Source organism: Balaenoptera borealis, assembly GCF_965194805.1.
Source record: "Balaenoptera borealis genome assembly, chromosome: 11".
Lineage (NCBI taxonomy): Eukaryota > Metazoa > Chordata > Mammalia > Artiodactyla > Balaenopteridae > Balaenoptera > Balaenoptera borealis.
In genome coordinates, this window is record NC_138868.1 from 15,810,117 (window position 1) to 15,821,647 (window position 11,531).

Consider the following 11,531-nt stretch of genomic DNA (forward strand, 5'->3'; position numbering starts at 1 on the left):
GCAAGAGGGAAGAGATATGGGGACATATGTATACGTATAACTGATTCACTTTGTTATAAAGCAGAAACTGACACAGCATTGTAAAGCGATTATACTCTAATAAAGATGTTAAAAAAAATATATATATATAGTTGGATTAATATCTACAAAAAAAAAAAAAAACATCCCAATGACTCCTGCGAACGCCTCCCCAGCCCCATCAGGCAGGATCCCAGGCAGCTGGACTCCCCGCTGAATGGCAGCCAGCCCGGCGGGGAGCTGCAGGGAGGGAGCCAGAGGCTGGGCCACCTTGAACAGGGCCCCAGGGAGGAGGGCGTAGGTGGGGCTGGTGGGAGGGGCGCTCCGCACAGCTCCCTCCTAGGCAGGCCGCCACGCTCTCCGTGGACCTGTGGCCACATGCAGGCCCAGGTGCACGTTGGTCTGTTCCCAGGGGCCCTGGGACGGGGCAGGTCGCCTCCTCTCGGAACAGGAGGCTGGGTCAGAGCTCAGGACCACAGCAGCGACTCCGCTGCCCCGACACTGCGCCGCTCTGCCAGTCGGCCCAGCTGGGGACATCAACTCTCCCTCGTCACCTCAACCACGTGTTCACCGCTCAGGTCTCAAAGGCGGGCCTCAGCTCAGCTCTGGCCCATCAGAGGGTTCACGCAGGAAGCAACTTCAGGCTGCCGTCCACTGCCCACCTCCTAAACGGACCCAAGCCATCTCACACACCAGGCTCCTGGCGCCTGGCCAACCCCCAAACTCAGCTACAGACCTCAGGCCTGGCTCCTCCCACCCGCACTGACTCCTAGGCGGTGGCTGGCACAGCCCCGGTGAGCTCGCAGCGCTGGCAGCGTGGGGCAGTGGAGACAAGAGGGTTCAGCCATGGCCACCCGACCACCCCAGATGCCACCCCACTGACCAGGACAGCCTGGGAAGGCCTGCTGCTTACGCCAGAGGCCCGCCTGCCTGTCCAGCCAGGACTGACTCCCAGGGCAGCCAGGCACCGGCAGAGCTACGGGGTCTGCTTACTAGCAACCTACCCCACTGGGTACCAAGAAGCAGCCTTCCTCGAGGGTGAAGACCGAAAGGAAACTCCACGTGATGGCCCCTTCAGTCCTTTAAAGCACCTACTCAGCGTGATCTTACCTCCCACCTCAGGTTCTCTGCCTCCAGGACAGTCTTTAGGTCTCAACTCCTTAGCCTGGACTTCAGGGCCTTCCTGGGCTGGCCCTAACCTGCCTCTCCAGCGCCATTCAGCCACCTCTTCTCCAAACACCCTGCTCACCTGCCATTCCCTGAACCCTGGGATCCTCATGTTGCCTGACTTTGCACATACTGTTCCCAGTGCTGACAATGTCCTTCCCTCTTCCTCCACGGGGCAAACTCTTACTCCTCTTTCAAGGTCCAGCTTGACATCACTTCTGGGAAGCCTACCCATGCTCTCCCTCCCCCACTGCCAAGGCAGAATACTTGCTCCCTTCCCCACCCTGTCTCTGAGCAGCAGGGCACTTCCTACCTTCAATCACAGTTAGGATCTGGGCCAGAGCTGCTCAAACTATTTATGGTAAAGAAACATTTTTTTTTGGTAAGTTTTCCAATCTGCTGCCCACTGATGCTTTTGTAAATTACAATAAAAAATGGCGTGGCAGTGTCAAGTTGCAATATGAGTTTCTCAACACTTACTCTAATGTCTGTACCTGTCTCACTGCAGACCAGTAACACAGAGCTCATGGATGGGCGGTAGTCTGCAGACCACCCTCTCCATGGCACTGGCAGGGCTCTGTGTTCCCGGCGCAGGGCCCATCAAATTATGTCTGTGGTTGGACCTCCAGAGCCCAAAGGGGTGCTCCATGAACATCTACTGACTCAAAGATTGCGTGGGAAGGTCCCAGCAACCCTGTAACAGGTGCATTACCTGTGCTAGGCATTCCCATTTCTCAGGTGAGCATGCAGAAGCACACAGAGGGTGACTGGCCTGATGTCACAGCCGGCCCACATTGGATCTACCCAAAAAAGAATTCAGAGTAATGATAGTAAAGATGATCCAAGATCTCAGAAAACAAATGGAGGCACAGATCTAGGAGATACAAGAAATGTCTAACAAAGACCTAGAAGAACTAAAGAACAAACAGAGATGAACAATACAATAACTGAAATGAAAACTACACTAGAAGGAATCAATAGCAGACTAACTGAGGCCGAAGAACGAATAAGTGAGCTGGAAGACAGAATGGTGGTGATCACTGCCACGCAACAGAATAAAGCTGGCCCACACTGTACTCTCTCTGTACTGCCCAGCATCACAGGGGCAGACTTTTGGAACCTACAAGCCCTCAAGTCCACCATTCCCTCCAGCACAGGCTCCTGACAGCATTTCCCACTGCAGTAACAGTGAGGTAGCCCCATGCAGTGGTGAAGAGCTCAGCCTCCGGAATCAGACCAGACCTGGGTTCAAATCCTGGCTCAGCCTTTCATTGCTGTGTGGCCTTGGGTACGTCACTTCACTTCTCTGGGCCTCCATCTTTCCTCTGTAAACTGAGGCTAGTAACATGAGTCAGGCAGCACCCTGCTTCAGGCAGAGCCCATACACACCTATAAGCCCCATTCAGGTTTGGCTGTTACCGATGTGTATAAAAGACCTGGGATGACCCAGTCGGAAACTCTTGACCTGGATCTTCCCTTTCTGCTCCTCTCCCCGAAAGACCCAACATCTTCTCTTGGGAGTAAATTCTTCCTGGCTGCTGAGTTTGCTGATCTCCTTTGACGATCTCACCGCCCTGCCCTCCCCACCCCAGGCTAAGGGGCTTCTCCCTTCTCACCCTGCCCCCCTCCCTGGGACACCTTAAGCCTCTGATCCTCTTCACCTCCTCTCCAAGTATCAGCCCCCTCTGGAACACAGCTGGTCTGAGGAGGGGCCCTGCACCACCCCGGGAAATGCCCCCTGTCTGGTTGGGTTAGAGCAGTGAAGAGCCGGGCTGTGAGGTGGGGTCGGGCCCCAGCCTGCAACTCCACCCTCACCCACCCAGAGCCCACCTGCCCTGTATCTTAGGCCATGACAATGCTGAGTCCACCCCAACTGGGTCCCGGTCGGCTGTCCCTACAAGAGGCTCACCCCCTGCTGGGGCTGAGGGTCCGGTGAGCTGCTCCCCATGCCCCTCAGCCATCCTGGAGCCTCTCAAGCTGGCCGTCTCCATCCCCTGGGCATCGGGCAGCAGGATCCCTTCCTGGTCCTCAGCACTTTTCCTTGGGGAAAGTACAAGATAGTGGGAGAAGCCACTCTGGGAAAGCTGACATCGTGGGCGTGGTTCCATATTTACTTGCTCAGTGACGTCCACTGCAGCCCAGCCCAAGACAAGTTGATATCCTGCCTGCCGATCCCTCTCGCCCCCAGCCCTGCCCAGGAGAAGGAGCCCACTGGTCACCAGCCCCTCCTACCCCGAGTTCCTTCATGCACATCACCCGGGGTTGCTGCCTCTGTCCCCTCAGGACGGGGTGAGCTCCTGCCGCTACAGATATTCAAGCAGTGGCCGGACAGCCTGTCCTTTTGGAGGGCAGGGCACCAAGACTAGGCCAAACGCTCTCAGAGGTCCCCATTCCGCTCTAATTCCAGGAAGTGGAGGCCTGGGGTGCGGAGGAAGAAATGCTAGATGTGGGGTTAGAATTTTAGCTCGGTCACTCCCTAAATTGTATGACCTCCGGCAAGTCACTTCCCATCTCTGACCTCAGTTTTTTCAGCTATAAAATGGGGGTCATGAGAGCTGTTCTGCCTGCCTCAGAGACTAATGATAAAGGATCTGGGAGAAGTTTGAAGTCAAGAAGAGAGTCCTGGGTTGCCCTTATGGATCAGGTGGGATGGGGAAGAATGAGGGGTGGAAGGGAAAGCCCTAGAAGGCACTGAAGGCTCCAGAAGCCCAGGCTTGCCTCACTTTGCGAACAGGGTCCCCACCCTCAGCACCCACCCCTGATCTGAGGCTGGTGCTGGGGAACAGGATGGCCAGTAGCCCTCTGTCCTTCTCCACCTCCGCCCCCGCAGCCCAGAGTCATTGCACGGCAGGCTCTTGGCTTGTCCGGATGCGCCAGCAAGATCTGACCCACGAGGTCCCTGGGTGGGGAGAGGTTCCTGGGTGGGGAGAGGGTCCTGAAGCCGGCTGTGTAAACCAAGAGCTTATAAATCAAATCCTGGTTTGAAAGCACCCAGGGAACCTGCTGGGAATTGTTACATAACACAAGGAGGCAACCCCTAAAGCCTCCTTTGTTGATGTGGGTTTCTCCAGGTGATTGGAAAGATTAGATTATGACTGTGGGATCTGAAGCTAGTCACGTATCCTCTCTGAACCCAAGTTTCCTCATCCAGAAATGGATGTAGAAGAGACCTCACGGGGCCGATGTCAAGTGCCCTGATGCTCAATACGTGTTCCTCTTAACACGTGGTCCTGAAAACAGGGAGGAAAAGGTTTTCTTCCACAGAAGGTGATGCAGGACTGACATTACCGTCTCCATGTACAGAAAGGGAGACTGAGGCCCAAGCACGGTTGGCCTTGAACACAAGCCTGTGGGGGTGGGTAAGTGTCTGAAGGTGTGGTCCAGTCACCTTCAAGTAGAGACCCCCCCGCATGACTCATCCACTGTCTCACATTCAGGCACTGCTGTCCCCAGCAAGGGGCACAAGATTATTTCCGTGCCCTGGGGCATGCCTCCCCTGTAGTCATAACCTCACACCCGAGGAGGTGGCCCCAGAGCCGTCCCCGTGCCACACTGGTGCTCGGTGCTGCTTCCTCAGGAGCCTCTGCGAGGCCAGCACCATTATCACGCCTGCTGTGCAGATGAGGAGACAGGCAACCCCCAGACAGGCAGCCTCTTACCCACATCTCCCAGCTGCCAGGCGCAGGGGCAGGAATGAACCTGAGGCCACACCCGCCTCAAGGGCATAGCGCTGTCCCCGCCCACACGCTCCCTCTCAGTGGCCCCCACCAAGAGGCCAGCCCAAGGCACTTTGCTGCGTCTTATCTGGGGGTGCCATGGCTACTCAGAAATGAAGCCAGACACACTCTAGGAAGCCTGCAGCCCCCAGAACTGTGCCCCAGACCATCTGCACTGAGCCTCAGTGTGGAGGACCAAGTCCTCACCTCCTTCCTCCACCTTCCCTTTCGGAATGGCCATCACCATGCCCATCCTCATCCTCATCCTCTCCTACCTTGACTACTGTAACAGCCTCCTAATCGGCCTCCCTGCCTCCAGCCTCACACCCAAGCTGCTGCTGCTGCTGATTTCTGGGACCTGGATCTGCCCTCCACGTCAGCTTTCTCGTCATAAAACCCTCTGCAGTTCCCAGAGGCCCCACAGACAGAGTATAAACTCCTCAGCATAGCAGTCATAACCTTTCACAATCTGGCTGGGATAGAGCATCGGGGTTAGGTGGGAGGGCTCAGGAGCCAGAAGACCTGGGTTCAAATCCCAGCTGTGCTGCTTACCAACTGGGAAACTTTGGGCAAGTTACTCCACCTCTCTGAGCTTTGGTTTCCCAAAGGGAAATAATAGTGTCAGTAGAATGGGGAAATAATAGTACCAATATCAGGGTACTGCTGGGAAGATGAAATAGAAAATGTGTTCTGAAGCACTTTGCACATAGTAAGTGCTCAGTTCATTCATTCATTCCACAAATATGAGGCCTTACTATGTCCTCTGCACTGTTCATGCAGCACTGAACAAAGCTGACAAAACTCCCCGCTCTCCGGGAACTTACAGCATAATTAAAGGAGGCAGCCAAGGACAACATATTGATAAATAACTAAAACACAGGGCGTGTTATATGTGCACTAAGGAGCAAAAAAGCAGGCAAGCAGAGGAGGATAAGGGGGCAGGGGTTGCAATTTTAAATAAGAAAGTGCCCACAAGAAGGTGACATTTGAGCAAATCCTGATGGAGGTGAGGGAGCCTGCCACGGAGATAATGGGTAAGAGTGTTCTAGCAGCGGCAACAACCAGTGCAAAGGCCCTGAGGCAGGATCAGGACTGGTGTGTTAGTCATATTACTATTATCATCACTGTTATTCTCTTTCTAGCCTCATCTCCCTCCACCTCCTCCCTTACCCACACTCTTCAGCCAAATGAACCACCCAAGCCTCTCCAAGCCATTCCGTGTGCTCATGCCTTTGTACAAGCCTCATCCCACACTAGAATGCCTCTCCCCTTTCTTTCCAACTCCTACTCATCCTTCAAAACCCAACTGAAAGGCCTCCCCCTCAGGGAAGCTTTCCTTGACTTAGAGTCGATGGCTGTCTCCCTTGCATCCTTCTGCTATAAACTGTAACTGCCTGGTTAACTGCCCACCTCCTCCCACTGGTCTGTGAGGGGCAAGGACTGGGTTCCACACTGCACCCCCAAGCCCAGCACAGTGCCTCGCTGTGTGCACTGACCACCTGATGAATGAAGGAAGAACTGAAGGATGCCCCAGGCCTCCCCTCTTAAAGAGCCTTAGCCCCGGCGACGCCACCACGAGTGTGACTGCCCCTGTGAACACTGGCCTTTCCAACGCAGATACAAATCTGCAATAGGAAACAGGCTTTTTAAAAATAACAGCACATTTTTCTTTTTTCTTCATTGTTTTTTTTTTTCTTTCTGCACGGCTTATTTTTCCTGTGCAGCCCCGGGGCCAGCTGCAGGGAAGTCCCTCCCAGGCCCCACTCTAAGAACATGGAGCTCTGGGGCCTCTTAGGACTCCCAGGCCAGAACAGGGGTGAAAAGGCACCAGATGCCCTGGCACCAAGGCCACCAGGCACCTCTGAGCCAGGAACCCCTTTTCTCAAACCCCAACGTTAGGTGGATGTTACCTCCTGGAAACTTTATAATGCCATGTGACATTTCCAAAGGGGCTTCTCCTTGGTGGGTCTGGGGTTCCCTGCCCTCACTCTAAGAGGGCATCCCAAGGGAGATGGCATCAGACTGCCAGCGTTCCAATCCTGGCCACACTGCTGTGTAACCCTGGGTCCCTGCCATCACCTCTTGGGGCCTCAGTTTCCCCATCTGTGAAATGGAAATAATAATACCTACCTTGTTTTCTGTGTAGGGTATGTGACATGCTTAGGACCACACCTGGCACACAAGAAGCCCTCAGTAAATATTAGCTGCCTTCATCATCATTATCTTCATCTTCATCAGCCCTAGATCTCCTACTGTGTGGTCCCTTCACTGAATCATACACTCCATAGATCAGAGACCTCAAGGATCTGTTAAATCTCACCCTCTTGGCCTTTCTGGAATTTTCCCTCATACACTCTAGAAACATGGTCCTTCTGGGGCATGGACACCTGTTAAGTATGGGGAGCTTAGGATCTGCACTCTACAGGCCACTTTTCCTCCCACACCTGACACCTCCTTGCAGCTGGACCCACCTGCCCATACCCCAAGGAAGCAGCGTTTATTAATCCTGTCCTTAGCCTCCAGCACATTGTGAGCCCCCAGCCAATGCTCAGGGATTTATCAGAAGGTATTCCGTGAGCAGCTCTCATGCACAGACACTGGAGGTGCAGCGGCACACACATACCAACCCAGGCCCTGCCCTCGCAGAGCTTACGGTCTGATGAAAGAGTGAGACTGCAAGCAATAATTACAACAATAAATGTAAAATTGCTACTAAGACGAGTGCTATAAATGCGCGGTACATGGGGCCATGAAAGGCCGTAATAGGGAGTTCAACCTAATCTGGGAGGGCTTCCCTGAAGAGGTGACGCTAAAGCTAAAAGATGAGGAAGAGGCCTACGAGAGGAGTGGAATGCATGGTCAGGGCAGAGGGGGCAACATGAGGATAGCACCATGTTAGGCTAACCATGGTAAATAGGGGGAGGCAAGACGGTGTCCCCATAGCATCTGGAGGGCAACTTAAGGATTTCTGTCTTTCTCCTAAATACAGTGGGAGTCCCTGAAGGCTTTTCAGGCAGAGGTTGATAGACTCAGATTTATTTGTCAAAAAAGCTCACCCTGGCTGCTGAGGATGAGCTTTTCCAAGCCTGTGTGTGTATACTTGTCTCTGCCTGGAATGCTCCCCTACTCTCTGTATCAGTCAGGACAGGCTACGTTATGCTGCAGTAACAAACAACCCGTAAATCTAAGTGGTTGAAAACAACAAAGCCTTAATTATCACTCATGCTGCATGTCCATCATGGGGCACCAAGGGACTCCACTCAGGTAATAACACGGGGACCCAGGCTAGCAGAAACAGCCACCATCCCACCTCCTGCCAGTTGCCACACCACAGGAAAAGAGCACTCAGGAGGGTCTCACACCAGCAACTAGATGCTTTGGCCCAGAAGTGGCATGTGTCACCGTAGTTCACAACTCACTGGCCAGTCACACAGCCCCACCCAACACAAGGGGACCTAGATTCAATCCTACATGTGCTTGGATGAACTGGAAATATTTAGGGGGTAGCATTAAGGACCACCAGACACTCTCCCTCTCCATCTTGCCCTTCCCCAGCCTTAACTCATTCATTAGATCACAATTGTTTCACTATTCCAGAAGGAGGGACCAGCATGTGCAGGCGAGAATACGGAGTACAGAGAGATCTAGGGGAGGTGGAAGATGAGGCCAAGGAAAGGGTAGGGGCCAGATTACTCAGAAGCTTCTAGGTTATGGTAACAATTTGGTTCTTTATCCCAAAAGCACTGGGAAGACTTCTCAGTGCTTTACACAAAAATGGGGAGCTTGCTGTGATCTTCTTTGGAACAGATCACTCTTACTGCCATCCTGAGACTGGCGTGGAGGGGAGGTCACAGGTGGACAGTTAGGAGGCTAGTGCTGTTGTCCTGGGGATAGACAGTGGTGGCTTGACCAAGACACTGGGGAAGAGAAGACGGAGAGGAGCGTACGGATTCAATTTATAGGTTAAAGTTCCCTAGATCCGGAGATATAGTGGATTGCGGTGAGGGAACGGAGACACAAAGGTTTCTGCCTTAACGACTAGCAGAATAGTGGTAGCCGTGGCCAAGATGAGAGCCCTGGAGGAGGTTTAGGGAGGAAGATGATGGGACAGCCTTGGAATCTGTGTGTTGGTCATAACTGTGAGATGGTCAAGAGAACAGACAGAGGAGGCATATGAATAAACAGGAATGACTCCTGACTCCTCGTTCAGTGGTCTTTACTTCCTTCATACTTGCCAATAACTTAGAACTAGGGAAACCTTGCCTCCCCTCCCCCACCCAATTTAAGTCCAGGTGAGGAAAGATTCAGATGATTGTAGTCTTAACTTGACACCAAGGAGAACAAATTTATGAAACACATCAATCCAAAGGGTCTGGAGGACAGAACTGTAACTCAGGTCAGAGTAGTATATAAGTGATGGTTGTGATGGCTGATCAAGGGCTCCTGGGACCAGTGAGGGGAGCCCCTCATCTTTGAATATGTCTCTAGGGAAGGGAGAGTAGACCCTGCCCCAGCTGCTCCTTGGAAGCCCCGTCAGTCTGGGACTGAATGGACCTAGGTGGGGCTTGTTGGGCAATCCTGATATTCCCAAGAGAGCGCTCTGCAACAATCCCAGGCAGAGAGAACACTTCTTATATCATGTGTGGCCCCCGGCTAGGCATTTTCTCTGTGCTATCTCATTTAATCTCACAGCTGACTGGCCAGGCAGGCTTTGTTAGACCCACTTTAGGGATGGAGAAGCAAGGTCCAGAGAGGTCAAAAGTAACCGTGCCAAGTCCAAAGTCGCATATTAGTATGAAGGGGAGGAAGGACTCCAGTGGAGAAGCCCCTTTTCATTAAACTAAAGCAATAGGCCTGGGCTCTATTCCCAGACATGTGCCCACACAGAAATCTGCTTGCCCACCTCTCAGAGCGTTGGTGGGTGAAAATCATGCCCCACTCCCCCTGAAAGGAAACACAGCCTGTTACTTTTGCCCCATGGACCTCACAACCCTAACCCCTTTCTTCCTCTCAAGGGGAAATGTGGGCAAAGGCCAGCTTGGGTGCCAGAGGCATCACGCTCCATGGAAAATTCTTTTGCCCCAGCACAGATAAAACCCCCATTTTATAGGGTTTCCAGGCATGGAGAGCAATCTCTCATTATTGCCTCCTGTCCCCGCGGACAAAGAACTGGGTGTGTTTCCTTCAACCACTCTAAATTATATACCACAGCCTTTCTCCACATGAAGCAAACGTCTAAGAAGAGAGGTTTAACATTTTTCTCCCCTAAGTCCCAGCCCACCCCTGGGATCTAAGCCCCTATCGCCCAACCCCATACAAGACACAAGCAACTTTTCCGCCAGCACTGCTCAGCGCTCGAGACATTTGTATTCTCCTTGCAGTCACTTGCCTAGGGCGTGCTGGCCTTGACCGGAGAAAGGTCATCGGCCGCTAAGTGCCTGCAGAGCAGAGCACCTTGGGGATTGCGAGTGGGGGATGGAGGCTACACTCCGGACATTTCCCGAAGAGTCTACACCGCAACTAAGATGGAAAATGTATTAAAGAAACAGCCCCCGGCGCGGCCACGTTTAGCGGGAAATCGTGCGGCGCGTGGGAAGAGGCCCCACTGCACCCTAGAAGGACCCGTGCCCCCCAAATCAGCCCCCGGGCGCCGAGCCCAAAGTGCCCCCGAGAACTAGGCCAGCGGCGGCGGCGAGCCCTCCAGCCTTCGGCGCCCCGCCCCGCCCGTGTCACCGCGTTCTCATTCCGAACGCTCGGCCCGGGCGGCCGCTCCCATTGGTCGGCGGCCACATCCGTCAGCGGGCGGCACGTCGGCGCAGAGAAAAGGCTACATTGTAACAAGGCGAGCGAGCTAGGAGCTAGCGGGGAGGAAGGAGGCGGAGGGGCGGCCCCCGAATCCCACGGCGGCGGCGGCGGCGGCAGCGGCAGTGGCAGCAGCTACCTGCCGAGGGTTAACCCACCTCGGGGCCGGGGCGAGCCGCCCCCCCGGTCCGCGCCCGCGCCGCCCGGGCCCCCCGCACTGCCCGCGATGACTCCCCCGGCCGCCCGCCACCCCCGAGGCCGCTCGCAGCCCCTGCACCGGCGGCCCCCGCGCGCATTGGCAAACTGCCGAGCGCTTTCCGAAGCCATTTTCAATGGCCACATTGGCTACCGGGGCTGACTCACCTTCCCGGGAATGCTGCGGCAGCCGCGGGGCCCGAGCGGCGCGGGCGGCCCGGCGGGCGGCTCGGCGGAGGCGGCGCGGCCCGGGCTGGCGGCCCCCGCGGCGGGAGCGGCCGCGCTGCGGGCGCGCTGGTCCCCGGCGAGGCAAAGTTTCAGCGCCAGCCTCGGCGCGGCGGCGGCGGCGACTCGCTGCTGCTCTCCTCCCCTGCTTTGACCACCATCTTATTAGTACAGGAAATGACATGGAAAACGGAAGAAAGCGGCGTTTGGGGCAGACGCGGACCCCCCAATTCAGGGGCCGGAGCCGGGACTCACCAGCCGCGTCCCAACCCGGCCCCGGAGAAAACTCCCGGGGCCCCCTCGGCCCCCGCCCCGCGCCCTGCCCGGAGGGGGGAACCTGGCTCCTCGAACCCAAAAGGAGAGGGCGACTTTTATAAACCAGCCCGCGGAGAAATCGAGAAAAAAAAT

General features: G+C 54.9%; 1 protein-coding gene across 1 annotated transcript in view; it reads right to left on the reverse strand.

The window, feature by feature from the left end:
* PRDM11 (PR/SET domain 11) overlaps nucleotides 1–11,304 on the reverse strand; it is an 88,721-nt gene extending 77,417 nt beyond the window's left edge. Inside the window, exon 1 of the mRNA XM_082340085.1 lies at nucleotides 11,067–11,304. The gene's annotated coding sequence lies outside the window, so the exon portion shown is untranslated. The remainder of the gene's footprint in view (nucleotides 1–11,066) is intronic.
* Nucleotides 11,305–11,531: the final 227 nt, after the last annotated feature.